The following is a 16,358-nucleotide window of genomic DNA, read 5'->3' as shown; positions in this document are numbered from 1 at the left end:
TGTGGAGCTGAGGGTAGATGTGTGTGGGGGAAGCGTGAGGGAGATGAGGGGCTTGCAATCTGGAGCTGAGGGGAGATATGTGTGGGGGAAGTGTGAGGGAGATGGGGGCATGAAATCTGGAGCTGAGGGGAGATGTGTGTGGGGGAAGCATGAGGGAGATGAGGGCTTGATATCTGGAGCTGAGGGGAGATGTGTGTGGGGAAAGCGTGAGGGAGATGGGGGCTTTGAAATCTGGAGCTGAGAGGAGATGTGTGTGGGGGAAGCGTGAGGGAAATGAGGGGCTTGAAATCTGGAGCTGAGGGGAAATGTGTGTGGGTGAAACGTGAGAGAGACGGGGCCTTGAAATCTGGAGCTGAGGGGAGATGTGTGTGGGGGAAGCGTGAGGGAGATGAGGGGCTTGAAATCTGGAGCTGAGGGGAGATGCGTGTGGAGGAAACCAAAACCTGGAAATCTGGAACTGAGGGGAGATGTGGGTGGGGGTGCGTGAGGGAGACGGGGGCCTTGAAATGTGGAGGGGAGGGGAGATGTGTGTGGGGGAAGCGTGAGAGAGATGGGGGCTTGAAATCTGGAGCTGAGGGGAGATGTGTGCAGTGGAGACCAAAACCTGGAAATCTGGAACTGAGGGGAGCTGTGTGTGGGGGTGCATGACGGAGACGGGGGCCTTGAAATGTGGAGCTGAGGGTAGATGTGTGTGGGTGAAGCGTGAGGGAGATGGGGGCTTGAAATCTGGAGCTGAGGGGAGATGTGTGTGTGGGATACCAAAACCTGGAAATCTGGAACTGAGGAGAGATGTGTGTGGGGGTGCGTGAGGGAGACGGGGGCCTTGAAATGTGGAGCTGAGGGTAGATGTGTGTGGGGGAAGTGTGAGGGAGATGGGGGCTTGAAATTTGGAGCTGAGGGGGGATGTGTGAGGGGAGATCAAAACCTGGAAATCTGGAACTGATGAGAGATGTGTGTGGGGGGATGTGAGGAAGACGGGGGCCTTGAAATCTGGAGCTGAGGAAAGGTGTGTGGGGAGACCAAAACCTGGAAATCTGGTGATGAGGAAAGGTGTGTGGGGGAAGTGTGAGGGAGACGGGGGCCTTGAAATCTGGGACTGAGGAGAAGTGCATGTGGGTAGACCATAATCTGGAAACCTGGAGCCGAGGAGAGATGTGTGTGGGGGATGCGTGGGGTAGGTCCCTGAAACCAGGGACTGAGGAGAAGTGCGTGTGGGAGAGACCAAAATCTAGAAACCTGGAGCCGAGGAGAGATGTGTGTGGGGGATGTGTGGGGGAGGCAGGGTCCCTGAAACCAGGGACTGAGGAGAAGTGCATGTGGGGGAGTCCAAAATCTGGAAACTTGTAGCCGAGGAGAGATGTGTGTGCATAACCAAACGGCAGCCTTTAAATCTGCAGCTGACGAGAGAAGTGCATGGGGTAGAAGATCGTTCATATCCCTATTACACCTGTTTTATGCACATTTATGGATGTTAGAAGTTGATACATCAAGTGCTGTTTGATGTCGTTGTTCCATTATTTTGGGGCTAGTCTAACATGATATCCCCAGTTTTCCAAAGAAATTCGAACAATGTCCCGCATGTTTTCCCGTGTTTATCTGCAGATTTGGACTCCCCCGAGGACACATAATTTTTTTTATTTTGAGGCACGCGTGATATTGTCTTGTGCTGCAAAGATCTACTGGAACCAAATCACCGCCGGCACCGACTCGGTAACTCATCATTTCCGCGTGATAAAATAAGTGGCAGTAACTCGTGCAGGACTGTCGTTTGCGTTACAGCGCCAACATGCAGTAGGACGGCAGCAGCAGGCGCTGTATCCATGAGGTTTCAGTTATTAGAACCTCAGTTACTAGTTCCCTTTTTTATTTTCCCTCAAGCAGTGGCGCACATACCCCTAGTAAAACACTCCTACTCCTGCTGCTTCGCACTAGCGTGCCTGTCTCTCTGTTGTACTGATAATAAAATATATGTTTTTGAAAATCTCACTTGAGAGCGGTTATCTCCAGTGCCCCGGGTGTACTTTGAAGCTACCCACCCCGGCTCCTGTCACCTATGGACGGACCCCTGGAGACGGACTACTCTACAACTACACAGGAATTATTTTGCGAAAAAGCGTAAAACTATGCATCACTCAGTATTGGATTCTTGGTGCTGTTCGGCGTCTTTGTTTATATAAATCGTCTGTGCGCCCCTTTCTGTTCCTAGTCTTAGGGATTTCACAAGTCCAGTGGCAGGTCCAGATTCTGTCAAATGTATCGAATTACAGACCCGAAGGGCAGGAGGCGTCAACAGACACGTGTAGGCACTAACACTTTCTACAGGGGGGAGAAGGTCGTCGGCTCACTTGTCCCCATGAGCAACTTGACCCCTAATGAACTCTGTAGAGGCAGCCCGGCTTAAAAGCCCAATTAGGGGGAGGCATTTTATTTTCAGCATGGCAGTGTTGGTTGCGGAAGTGCGGCTCACAGCCACCAAGTAATTAGTCACAGGCGCTGATTTATGGTTTGTGTGCCCCTAATGAACTATGTACATGCACCAGCTAGAAAGCATAGTGAGGTGGAGGCATTTTATTTTTAGCATGGTGTTGGTTGTGGGAGCACGATTTACAGCCGCCATGTAATTAGTCACAGGCACTGGTGTATGGTGAGCGCGCCCCTAGTGAACTTTGTACATGCAGCGCTGCTAGAAAGTATATTGAGGGGGAGGCATTTTATTTTCAGCATGCCAGTCTCGGTTGCGGAAGCATGGCTCACAGCAACTGCATAATTAGTCACAGGCATTGGCGTACGGTGAGTGCATCTCGTAGTGGAATAATCGAGGAGCTTCTCAAAAAGTGCTGAGTTGCAGAGAGCACATATGGTGGTCGGGGAGAGCTTCCTTACACCGACAGCCTCCGAGAACCCTCTACTGACAGACAGGAAATTCAAATTTTAAAACCCTGCTTCCTCCATGTCTGCTGCGGGCTAGCCCTGCAGAGAATCAAAGAGGCCCGCGGTTATCTCTTCAGGACAGAAACATGCCTCTTTCATCTGTTTTCAGGGTCGCTCGTAAATACTTTTTGTGTTTTTGCTGAGGTAGAGAACGACCAGTCTTAACAAACATCGATCTCTTGTCTTTATGGGGCCATGTGTTTCTAAACACATGGCCCCATAAAGATAAGAAAAAGCTTCACGACAGAAGGCAAGCAGGCGAGCCAGTCCGGGTGGGCCGGAACCCGGAACAGAAAGCCAAAGGGAGGCAACCCAGAAAGCTCATTTCCAATGGCAGGCCACTGTTTAGCATAAACGGTGACGCTAGCCAATGGAAATGAGGGGCGGGGCTTCAAGCCCTCTTCTCAAAGTCCTCTCTCACAAAATCTCTCACAGAGGCGGAGCAGCGCTTTGCGTTGCAACGCAGGCGAGACCTAAAAAGTATGTTTTCTGAACATGAAATATTAAAATTGAGTGTGAATATTTCTATGAGCCTCGATATATCAAAACTATTGATTTACTGCTAGAGAAAGTCTTTAAGCAGCCCTAAATAGTACAACATCCCTCGTTTGTTGCTGCTCATCAAGAAACGTGTGACTTAGTATTCATTCAAGACCAACTATTTTTCACTTGCACCAGCCAAAAACTTCTATCATCAGCTCATCACTGGTTTTCTTTCTATTCTGGTGTTTATGAGGCAACTCCTCTGTTCTGAATCGAATAGATATAGCACCCATTTTGCTTTCATTTCCCTTGCGTTACGTTAGTCTTCGAGTGTTTAATAAAATTGTGATTAAAATGCAACAAACTATAAACATCGAGCACAGCATTTCACGTTCTGGACGTTTTCTCCTACTTACCAATTTGTCTCTGGTGCTACATTTCTTAAGACCTACCACAGTCAGCAGGCAGTTATCGTTCACGACCGTGTGTTGGTTTGAATCAGGCATTTGTTTGGCCACATAACGCAGAGTGGGCGGAAAACTAGAGTGGGGACTGGGGGGATGGCAGCTACAATCCGTAAATACTGATGGGGTGGGGGAGGGTCAGAGGTGTTTAACCCCAAGTGTGCGTAGTAAAGGATGTGACTAGCATCTCTGGAAACAAACTGTTGTCTTCCCACTCCAGCTATGAAGTAGTGACACTAGAACACCGTAAAAGGGGTCCTTTGAGGGTGAGTTCAGATATAAAGGACAGTAAAAAGTAGAGTAACGTGACAAATTAATAGTTGTTTCCTTACCGTTTCGCAGCCAATAAAATTAACACAACTCCCTGGGGCTTGATATACAAGGTTACACGATGATTCAATGCCATCGATGACGTACTGCTCCAACCCATGGGATTCGCTTAACAACTACATAAACTGTGGGAATTTTAATTTGAGTTCTTTTCAAATTAACTTACTCACATAAACGCAATGATTTGTTTAAAAAAAAAAAAAACTCCATGGCAGGAATATTACGTTCCTTAACTTTACTTGCAGGGCACATCCGGATTGGCTCTTGGTGCTTTAAATACCACTGTGCAGATTAAGCAATTTAAAAACACATATTTTCTCAAGCTTGAAAGGAGATGGAAAGAAGGCGTACTTGTAAACGCATCCTCACCCAAGGGTATCTTAGCGGTGAATAACAGATGCTTATTGTTACCCAACTCAAGGGTACTCATTTTTTCAACCGCAGAAGGATGAAAGGCTGAGTGGCCTTGCCGGGATTTGAACCCGTGACCACTCGATGGAAAACACGCCACTACGGTGAAACATTAGTCTACTGAGCCGTCAGATCAGGCTCCGCTAGGTCAGCTCCTTCAGAGTTTAGGCCAGTGCGAGAGACTGACAAGCCACCAAACTATCTCCCTGCACATAACTTGACACCGCTTCTAAACTGCAGAAGACAGCTGACCCTCTTCCACGGCTGGACTGGCCTGTTCCTGCTCCTCCCGCAGCTGCTGTGCGTGATTTGCACAACGCTCAGAGCAGGCGGCTGGCCACAGCTGCCTCTGAATCCACGCAGGGCCCCAGCGGCATATCATCTCTTCCACAAGCAGGGGTTAGGGCTGCTGTTGAGAGACTTTTCTTTCAGGTAGAAGGGCTGTGCTCAGGGAGTGAAAGGAACAGAATGCGTGGATAAAAAGAGAAACAATGCAATAGGAGAGAGATAAAGGAAGCAAAAATAAGTACGACGGCGTTGCAAAGTCATCCTGTGCCTTGGGCACCCCCCAACTTTTTGCTGACTGGTACTGGTGGCAACTGACTCTGACTGACCCTGGGCTCTGCCTAACCAGGCCCAGGGCCAGTGACAAGCTGAAAGGAACACATTAGAATACAGTTAAAACACCTAACATACACTAGGGTACACAATGATATGGGGGGGTACCCCTGTAATTGGCATGACCTACCCCATAAGCCCCTAGTATATAATAGGGCAGGGGATTGAAACTACCTAGAAGTCCCCAGTAACCTGGGGCATGGCAGTTTAGAGGCCAGCAGCTTTTTCTGCACTTGCATGTGTGCACTGCTGAAGCCTGAGGTCAGTTTAAAAACAGCCCTAGGTGCCAGGACTGCTTTTAAAAAGTAAATTGTGCCCAAATTCGACTTTGGTGTTTGGGGCACTTAAAATGGATACCCTACAATGTTTTGGCATATTAGGGACCCCCAGGGTCTCCCCTAGGTATCCCAGTGATGGGAGGTCAGATATATATAAGGTACACCCCTATAAAATGAGTTTTTATATGCCTAGGTAAAGTTAATTTTCACATTTAACTCCCCACCCAACATTGTGGTAAAGTGCTGCTCAAATTCGACTTTGATGCTAGAAGCACTGTGGAAGGAGGATCTGCAATATTTCTGCAGATTCAGAACCCCTAAAGTCTCCCCTAGTTGCACAGGGGGTGGGGGTCCTGTAGAAATTGGGGAAAGACTTATAAAATATGTTTTTATAAGCCCTGGTGCTAGAAAATTGGCCTAGGTCATTTTCCCCAATGCAAATCCCAGGCCATATAGGTTAACATTGCAGGAAGTTATTAAATAATAACTACTGATAGGATGGAGATAGAGCTACCGTTCAAAGACTTCTCAGAATAGTAGTGCTAAATCCAACAATATCATATTGTTGAATTGCTCCTAAAGTGTACATAAAAGAAGTTATAAGACTTTCATGTATGTAAGTCCAAACTCAGCCTTCCAGTGGTCATCCCTGGGGGGTTGTTTAGCCAGGTATTGACTCTCTGGTGGAAAATCAGCCATTATGGATTTGGAAGATTGGAAGATTTGATGCACTCTGGGACAAAATAATGTCACACTCTACAGCAGAGGTCTTCAATCTATGGGGCGCGACCCACAGGGGGGGCCTGGAGTCCTGTGAAGGGGGTAGCGCATTTTCAAGCCTAACTTCTGCCTGGAATGCAAAACGTGCTTTGGACAAACACAACCACGCTCGTTAAAATGCTTCAGCTGACATGAATTGAGTCTCATGTGCTGTAAAACTAAGAGGCCCAGCAGACAGGTAAAACAATCCTTCAGCCTTCATGCCAGGGTGCCTGCTTGCCTGAATGTAGTGCAAATGTACCCTAGGAGTTAATCTGCAAATGTAAAGGATGCTTGGGAGTGGTTCTGGCTTTAATTGCTCGAATCACTTCAAGCATTGTGATGTGTTTTTTTGTGTAGTGGTTAGCAACTTGGCTGTGAAGTGTGTGCTTTTAATGATAACTGAATTTACACAGCGATTAGTACCCCTGAAAAGGTGCTGAAGGGACAGTTATGCAAAAATAAATGCATTACTTACAGTCTGATAATACACTAATCTACATTTTGGAAGCAAGTATAAAAGAATGACTTACACATTATTCACAGCGCTTTCTGTCACAGGCTGTGACCTCAAAGCACCAAAAATACCCAAGTCACTATTTTCCACTGCACCAACCAATTTTAATTCTGTGGCTCTCTGGTTACACACAGACCTATGCAGTGCATTAAATAATAGAGGTTATATAATGTAACAACTTTTTAAATGTATTTTTCTTTTAAGCTACCCATTATTTTATATGTAGCTACTTGATGGTGAAAGACCTAAAAAGGAACAAAATATTTTAGGGCTGATTTATGAGAGGCTTGCGCCACTGAAGCGTCAATTTTTTTAGCTTCGGCGGCACAAGCATCTAAATCATATCTATGAGGTGAGGCAAAGTCACCCGGCGTGGCTTTGCATGGCCTCAAAAATATGGAGTAAGACAAAACATCTCAAGTCGCTGCGTTGCCTTACTTTATGTCAAGTAGGCATTCCATAGGAGTTACGGTGGGTGTTCCCACACAACGCCCATGGATTTTGACGCTGCCCCAGATTTACAAAACCATGTAAACCTGGAGCAGTACCAAACCATGCGCCTCCCCACAGTAGGCGTACCAAGCGTAAATGTTTTCATTTCTCCTCGTTTTTTCCTCTTTCCATGTGTGCTGCATTCTGGAAAGAGGAAAACCCATCTCAGGATTGTTTTTGTGCTGCAGGAAGGTGCCCCTTCCTGCACAAAAACCATCCAGCCCATGTTGGCGCTAGGCAGCAATTTGTGTGTCAACATAGGGGGAAATTTCATAAATAAGGTGCATTCCTGCCCTTTCACATTGGTATAGGGCAGCGCTGCAAGAAGACTTGCAGCTCTGCCCTACATCAGTGCCTCATAAATAAGGCCCTTTGTTTTTAGCAACACCTTTGACCACACCCCCAACCACTGACCTTTGGTTTGCTAAATACGGTTTAAATTATTTCCCCTATAAATGATTTGATGTGATAATAAGAGGCGTTTATGGTTGTCGATAGTGAGCAATAATGAGGAGGCTCAAGTTCTAGAGATTTTCGTCAGGAGGGGGTCCTTACGCCTAAATGTTTTTGACAGGGGGGTCTCGGCATCAAGACGTTTGAAGACCTCTGATCTACAGGATGTGGTCATCGCCTTGAGGAGTTACCCTGCTCCTATTGGTCAGGAGTGACCTGCTGCTTGACCCAGAGAATTTTGAATAAGTATCTGAGTGGGGTAGAGCCCTCCAGATCTGTTGCTTGAAACTTACTGAAGCAAGAAGTGCCCTGCTGAGAAGTTTTGCTGTGCTAAGATTTCTAAGGCCTGACCTCTGAAGACTGCACCAACTGAAACTGCAGCCCTATGGATTACCTTGCTGAAAAAGGACTAAAGAATGGATTCCCTGCAAGCTACAGGTTAACAGAGCTCACCTGGACATCCCCACAAAGAATTCCCAGCCTGGAGTACCAGTGGATTTGTAAGGGTTTTGTTCAAGTGGATTGCGGAATTGAAGTTTCACACTTTCAAGGACCCTCTTGTGTGCTGGATACTTTGGGACCCGCAAGTAGAACTTCAGGAAGGAGTTCTAACTGGACCCCACCTGCTGGAGAAGGCCGCACAACACATTTGGTGAGATTCTCCAGAACAATTTCTAAAGGTGTACCTGTCAGAGAAACAAAATGACTAATCTTTAAAAATTCATATCTCTGGTTCCCTACCGTGGATATTTTCATTTTAGTGTCATCTAAAAGATAAAAATATTACCTATTTTTATAAATTGGTGTTGGATTTTTATTTTGTGTTGTGTCTTAATAATGTACTGAATTGGTGATTTTAAATGCTTTACATACCTGTCTTTGAAGTTAAGCCTGTCTGCTCGCAGCCAAGCTACCAAGGGTTGAGAATGGGAATAATTTTTTAAGACCTATGCTGAGATCTACCATGTGGTAGTGGCCTTATTGCAGACCTACATTTGCCCCTACCAATAATCCACTTTCCAACAGACGGGTATAACATCTTTTTTTTTGGTTTTTGTGTTAGTGTTTTGCAGAGTTCACAACACCTTAAAGGGAAGCCAAGAGAAAGAGAATAACATTAAATGGAGCACCTTGTGTGATGGACTTACAGATGGAAGGGGAGAAACACACCACAGGGGCAGACAAGCGAGGAGGGAAGATTGGGAGCAAAGAGGGAAGGGAGATGGAAATTTAGAACAAATTCAACTAGAAAATTGTTGTGGCAGATGTAGCAGGGTGGTGGTGCGTATTCTGGCTTGTGGTGTCAGGAACCTTGCCTTGCACCTGAAATCCTAGCTTTCACACCTGACCGAAGTGTGTTATTCTGAGCTAGCATTCCCCTGCGTGGCTACACTTTTTATCTCCCCAAAAAGAGAGGGCTTGCAAACAAGCTTACCATCGAGTGTAAAACAGAGTATTAGCACCTATGTGTAAATATGTTTGCCATTTTGTTATCAGGGAATAATTCTGCCGCTGATAAACAGGTCTGGCTTAGGTAAAACTGACAGACATATTAACTGTGCTGATTATGACTATACACCAGACTCTGGAATACTTGCCGAGAGCTTGTTTTGCTTTTGTTTTCTGGTGCTAATAATACCACCATTTTCATTTTTTATTTAAGCTAAGTATTGGACAATCCTCTATTGACTATATTAGCTGCAGGACCACACGCATGGCGGCTCCCCTTTGATTTACTTGGGCATCATTTGGTAGTTTTCCAAAGCGCTCAAACTTCACAGCCACTGCCTCATGGCGCTGAGGTACTGCTGTTAGCTTGCAGTGGCTATGTGTTGGTTGGGCTCTTGGTTCCACACTAGCAAGTCCCTCAGTCTGGTATGTCAGAGAGCCCTGTGGTTTGATTGACACTTAAAGCAATATGGATACAGCACCAAAGCAGACGCTACACACGGAACTGCTTCTAGGCGCTGAAGTGATATTATTGTGACCCCTCGTACTGGTACTTCTTTGTACCAACCTTGGGAAGATGAGAGGCTGAGTGGAGCAGGTTGGTTTGGACCCGCGGTATTCCGACTATCCCCTGTGTTATGCTTTTTTGCTTAGTGTCAAACTCAGCTCTCCACATTGTGCGCTTTGTACAGGGGTGAATGATCACAAAGAAGGGGCGGGAGAGGCCAAGTGACCCCTACATAGTGAATTCCTAGGTTGGTGTCTGTTCTGGGGGTTCAGTGGATGTCTGTGTGTATCATTACTGGCTGCTCTGGTGCATGTAGCGATAAATATTGTATGTGTTCTTCATGAGCAAGCTCCCCACCCCTGTCCCCCCACAAAAAAAGGGTAGCCGAGCGCATGCCGCGCTGCTTATTAAAAGCATCAAAAATTGAAAAATAGAGGCGCCGAGTAAAAGGTGGACCGGGGGCATCACCCTGATCGGTAAAAACACCAAGGTTGTTGGGGGTAGCTGCTCCTCCGCCCCCAGCCCAAGGTCAAAGCTTCAAAGACAGACATCGCCCGGTGCCACACTTACACCCGGAGCGCATTCCTCCGGTACGTGGTTCACAATCTCATTAATACAGTTACTTCCACTTGTCGTCTGTTTATCAGAGCGACCCCCATCCACATCATTGCACGCAGTCTCATTACCGCAGGCCCCATGGTCTCATTTATATGTCGACCCCCGAATCTACACACCCGCCGGCATAGGCGCTAGGCTAGGCTAGTGCCTGCCTGAAGCCGACCCCACCCTCCCTACCCACTAACACGCATGTAAGTTATTGGTGTACGCCCCCTCTCCCATGCATTCCTGCCACCCTTGCACCCTTCAAGACAAGCAACGCCAAATGAATAAAAGCTACTCCAAGCCAGCATCGAAAACAAGATTTGGGGGTGGGGGGAGCTGAGCATTTTCTTTCCTAACATTAGAGCCCAATGTGCCATTTCTACTATGACTATGACCGACAGAGAACAGTGTTACTTTACTCTGATATCAATATACCTCGTTATCGATGCTGAGGCCGCTTGTCTTTCATGTCTGATTCAGAGCTGCACAGCACACCGGTAAGTTGCCCCCGCCTTCCCTATTGCTCCCCTCTCACCGGCTTTGATCCCGCCCTTACAAGGCTCTAAATCCATGAATCTGACCCCCTCCCCTAACACAGCCCCTCCTGCTCAAATGCCTCTAGGGTCCCTCACCACGTGCTCTCCCTGAAACAGATCAGACCCATTTGACAAGCGAAAACATGAGCCAGCACTACACACCCCCTGTAGATAAGAAAATGCCTCACGACAGCCGAAAGGCAGACGATCCAGTCAGGATGGGCCAGACGAAAAGTTGGAAGGGCAGTGGCCAAGAAGCATCATTTTCAATGGGAAGCCAGCGTTTAGCATAAACGCTGATGCGACCCAATGAAAATGATGGGCGGGGCTTCAAGTCCCCTTCTGAAATCTCCTCATCTACAATATATCTCGCCAGAGCGCCTAGCTCGTAGAGAGAGAGTGGTAGCCCCACCCATGATTACATTTCGGCCTTTACACTTTCTGTCAAGGATGCCAAATTGCGCTCCCAGGAGACGATTCGATTATTTGACACATACACCTAGGTACTGCAGGACTGTGGTGACCGTGGATAAATCTGCTGTCCACTGGCCGCTGCCTAACGTCCCTCTTAGCGGCCATGTATTGTACTTGCCCACATTCATGTGTAGACCCGACATCTCACCGAATACCTTCATTACCTGTAGGACCCTTGGACCCAATCTATGGAGGTCTGTAAAAAACAAGCATTTGCAATGCAATAGGTCTTGCATTATAAAAGTGTGAGCAGTTGGTATTGCTAATAATAATGCAACACTAGCTATTGGCATTGTAAATGATAATGGCATTTATTTGTGTGTTTGTTTTATAAAATAGATAAAGGCATTGTCATGAACAATGCCAATAGCTTACACTTTTGCAAATGTGAGACCTATAGCATTGAAAATGCTTGTTTTTGTTTTGATGCCAGTCGGTTGATCCTGTCAATTGTTGCGTTCTTTCATCTAGTTTTGTATGTTAATTTAGGTCGCGCCAGTGACCTACAGACAGCTAGGTGGATGTTAGTGAAATGTAGATGTTTGAGTGTGAATTCGTCTGTGGGCGTTTTCATCAAAGAAATCGCTCTGCAGGATACGGCGACCTGTTGCTAAAATAAGGTATGCTGTTTGAGGGGGGATGTGGTAGCAGTAACAGTAATGCACAATGTAAGGATTTGTGCTATAGTTGGGAAAATCTAATGCTACGATAAAAAAAAAGGCTGTAATAAAGTTTTGTAAGGTAGTTTCAGCAAAAGACCGAAAGCGCATGTAATTTTAATTAATGCTTTGCAAGGTAATGCATTTTTACAGCTGGTAGGATATGTTAAGGAGTAGAGTGTTTATTGTTGTAATTTGTGTGTAATATACACGCTGTACAGTGGTGTACCCTCCAAATAATTTAAAACTTTTGTTTGCACACTTACTTAACTGGCGAGTGTGCATTTTAAGCATGTTGGCATGTACCAACATTTCGGTTTTTTTAACGCCGCATTTTTTAAGTTGGATAATCTTTAGTTAAAAGGCCACATGTTCTAAACTATATTTGACCTAGCTGTACATTTAACAGTTTTACTAAAACATATCGTCTGCATACTGACTTAATTGGCCTTCATACAAGATTTCTTTGTGAACTACGTGACAATGTGAGGCAAACAAGGGGGGGGAGAGAGCAAAGGAAGGGCAGGCAGTAACACTATGTATATGGGTGCACACAGCGTGTGCTTTACTGAAATAAATATGTGCACAAGCACTACATGTTAACAGCGCATGTGTTAGGCCCCAAACAAAAAAAACATGTCCCAGACGCAAAATACAAAGCGAATGCGCACCTATCCTAAAATGAATTCGGACAATCCCGTCCCTCCTTACAGGCACAAACATTAGGGCCTTGTATATATCTCCATGCCAAAGAACCTTAAAATTAAAAATATTTGCATGCCTACAATGTTTACAGGAGAAACGCTAAAATAAAATGCTAAGCGTTCCACACACACCACCCTAAATTAAGCTCCTTCCAAGTACTAATATTACGGCCCTAATATGACTACAGCCCAACAGATTTGCCTAACACACCGCAAAATAATAATAAAAATGGTAAAAAGAATAGGATTACGGAGGAGTAGGCCACAGCACGTGATAACACGTGATAACATATAAGGCCCCTGAACGCGATAACATTACGGCCCTACTAGAAGATTTCTTTGAGAACTACGTAATGATGAGGCAAGCGGCGGGGGGGGGGGGAGGGGGAGAGCAGAGGAAGAGGGAGCGGCGAGAAGCACTATGTAAATGGGTGCACACAGCGTGTGCTTTAGTGAAGTAAATATGTGCACAGGCTTTGGATGTTAACGACGCATGTGTTTAGGCCCCAAAAAATATATATGTCCCGGTCTGGAAATACAAAGCGACTGCAGGCCTATTCCCCAAAGAATTTCTAACAAACCTATTCCTGCTTGGCGGCGCTAACATTACCGGCTTGTATAAATTTCCATGCTTAAGCACTTTAAAAATATAAGTCCTTTTGTGCCTACAATGTTTAAAGGAAAAAAGCTTAAAACAGTGCTAAGCGTCCCAGCACACACCACCCTAAACTAAGCTCCTTGCACGTACTAATATTACGCACCTAATTTGACTACGACCTAACAGTTTAGCCTAATACAACGCAAACTTGGCAAAAAAAATAAGATTACAAAGGAGTATGCAGTGTTTACCTCAAGGATGGAGAAGACGCAGCCTTGTGTACAAACACCTCGTCTGACTGCTTAGAAACAGCCTAAGGCTAAGTGGGTGGGGGGTTTGTGGTGAAACTAAGCAGACACTGTCTTGGAGCCATTCCACAGCCTTATCTGTTATTCTAACAAGTCTGGAGACTACAAACATGTGTCGACAAGTTAAAAGGTGGTCGTAAAAACATCCTAAGGGAGGACAGCAGTAAACAAGCACCGGAAAATGTAGGAAGAGGATAACAGTTTAAGCAATGGCGGCAGCTTTTGTAAAGGCAATTCTTTTATCACAATGTTTAGGCTTTTCCCATCATAAGAACATCTCCGGGTTCTCAGTTTTAATATATGTATTCAAAGTATTGGTTTATAAACGCATTTAATTTTTGCTAAAAACAAAACTTAATCGGCCATTTAAATACTAAAAACAAAACTTAAAGAAATGAGTCTCGGCATGCACCGCCCTAAATTAAGCTCCTTGCATGTACTAATATTACACAGCTAATTTGACTACGACCCAACAGTTTTGCCTAATACAACGCAAAATCGGCATAAAGCTGTTAAACAAAATAGGATTACGGAGAAGTAGGCAATGTTTAGCACTAGCTTAATATAATGCCACAGCACATGATAACATGTAAGGCTCCAGAGCGCGATAAAATTATGGCCTCATTAGAAGATTTTTTTGAGAACTACGTAATAATGTGAGGCAAGTGGGAGGGGGAGGAGAAAAGGAAGAAGGGGCGGGCAGTAGCACTATGTATATGGGTGCACACAGCGTGTGCTTTAGTGAAGTAAATATGTGCACAAGCACTAGATGTTAACAGCGCATGTGTTTAGGCCCCAAACAAGGAATCTCAGAAAAGAGGAGATGGTGAATATGATTTAAGAGGGGGTCTTCGATTTTAGCAAGTGATTTCGTTTAAAATGCACGATTATCATGACTTGATCCTGCAAAGTTGGAAAATCATTCTGTAAAATGTAAAATAAAAATAAAAAGTCAAGTGATTTGACTGAGGCAAGACTCGAAGTGCACCAATGAGTTCTCGTGTCCGCAAAGAAGAGCCGAATTTAGATGTTAGTCAGTCATTAGGAGGTGGTGGGTGCATTTCGATTCGGACCAAACAACCCATGGGAACATTTTGAAAGTGGGTAATTGCAAACAAAACAAGCGGCCGTGCGGCCGCAAAACTGTAAGTGATCGCGATCGCGATCAAACATCAAAGCGGCCGCGAAAGTGAAAGCAAATGGTGTGCAGGCTGCCAAATGGTGGGGGATCTGGAAGTGCAAACGAGTGCTTTCAGGCTGCCAAATGGTGCGCGCGCCCGGCGCACATGTACTGTATTTGGAGGCCTGAAAGCACTCGTTTGCACTTCCAAAACTCGCTTACTACAAGTCTCGCCAGAGCAGCGCTAAAGCGCTGTCTCAGACGAGACCTAAAAAAGGACGGCCTCTGTATATAAGGCGATACAGCCAGAGATTAAACCTGCCTTCACTTTATGTTATGACCATCATAAAGGAGAAACTCAATGTTGGCCTGCTGATAGAGCAGGGATGCCGTCCATTTTATCAAAGGTGAGCACGTCAGACTGCACCTTAGCATGCTGTTCGCTCGTAGCGCGTCTATACTGAAGTACTAGAGCTTATCTTTGTATTTTATACACCGCGATCACGGGTAGCACTTAGATTTTAGCTTCAAACAACACTTTATCGTGTTGAGCAAAATCTTTTATATATATATATATAGATATATATATGTGTATATATATATATTCTTAAACCCATATACTTGTAGGTATAAGCCCCGTAAGTTATATTACCACTTGGTGTTTACTGTTAAACTCTTAGCTGCTCTAACTACTTAACCTCAGCACGGAACGCTAGAGGAGTTGTTTGTAGCTTTTTCTATTAAACATTGAGCACAAAAGAAGAAAAGGATTTAGTAATAAAATGAATTAGTAAAAAAACAGGGACGGCTAATAGGATAGTATGTCCTCCACACAGCTAGAATCTCCATGGCGTTTAGTGGTTTTGAATTATCTCGACAACCCACAGCTAACCTCTGTGGTTTTTTGAGGTTTAATGTTTCAGACAAATCATCTCCATAAGTCCGGACTCACGGAAAACATATTGTAATGCCCAGCATAAAATTCATGATTGAAAGAAAGAAAAAAGGTAAAAAATAGACGCAATAATTAGTTAAGGCTCCTATGACTGACCGTACAATTAGTCCTGATATAATTTTCATCTTGCTTGAATTACAGTGCCGACAATAGTTTAAAAATGCCGACCGTTTGAAAATTGGCTGAAATTAATAGTGCAGCTATCCGTATATAGGAATTTTTGGACTTATAAAGGGTAAGCTCAAAAGAAGTATGCTTAATTTATGAAAATATAACTATTAGGATAAATATAGTAAACGTGTGATTTGTTCTTGAATCCCGGCCTCTACCTATAACGGCCCCGTTTTAAATATACTCGTCGGTGGCTCTATCAGAACATTTTGGAGGCTTCCTAAACAGTACTGAGGTACATTTTGTATATACTTAGGGTACTCCACTGATTAGTAGTGAATTCCCTATCACCCTCTAAATAATATATTATATTCGTCTTCGATTTAATATCTTCACACAAGGTCAGACGAGTCTCTCTCCTCTGACCTTAAGCTATTGAAGGCTTCGAGACATTTGAAACTCCTGGGTCTCAATTATATAGAAATAGGTTGGTTCATTTAATACTCCCTCCTTATATATTGATGTCATGGATCATGGGTTACTCTTTACCTGAGAATATATTCAAGTCAAGTCAAGTCAAGATATACTTTATTTCAG

This window comes from Triturus cristatus, chromosome 2_2 (genome assembly GCF_964204655.1).
Source record: "Triturus cristatus chromosome 2_2, aTriCri1.1, whole genome shotgun sequence".
Classification (NCBI taxonomy): domain Eukaryota; kingdom Metazoa; phylum Chordata; class Amphibia; order Caudata; family Salamandridae; genus Triturus; species Triturus cristatus.
This window is presented reverse-complemented; position numbering follows the sequence as displayed.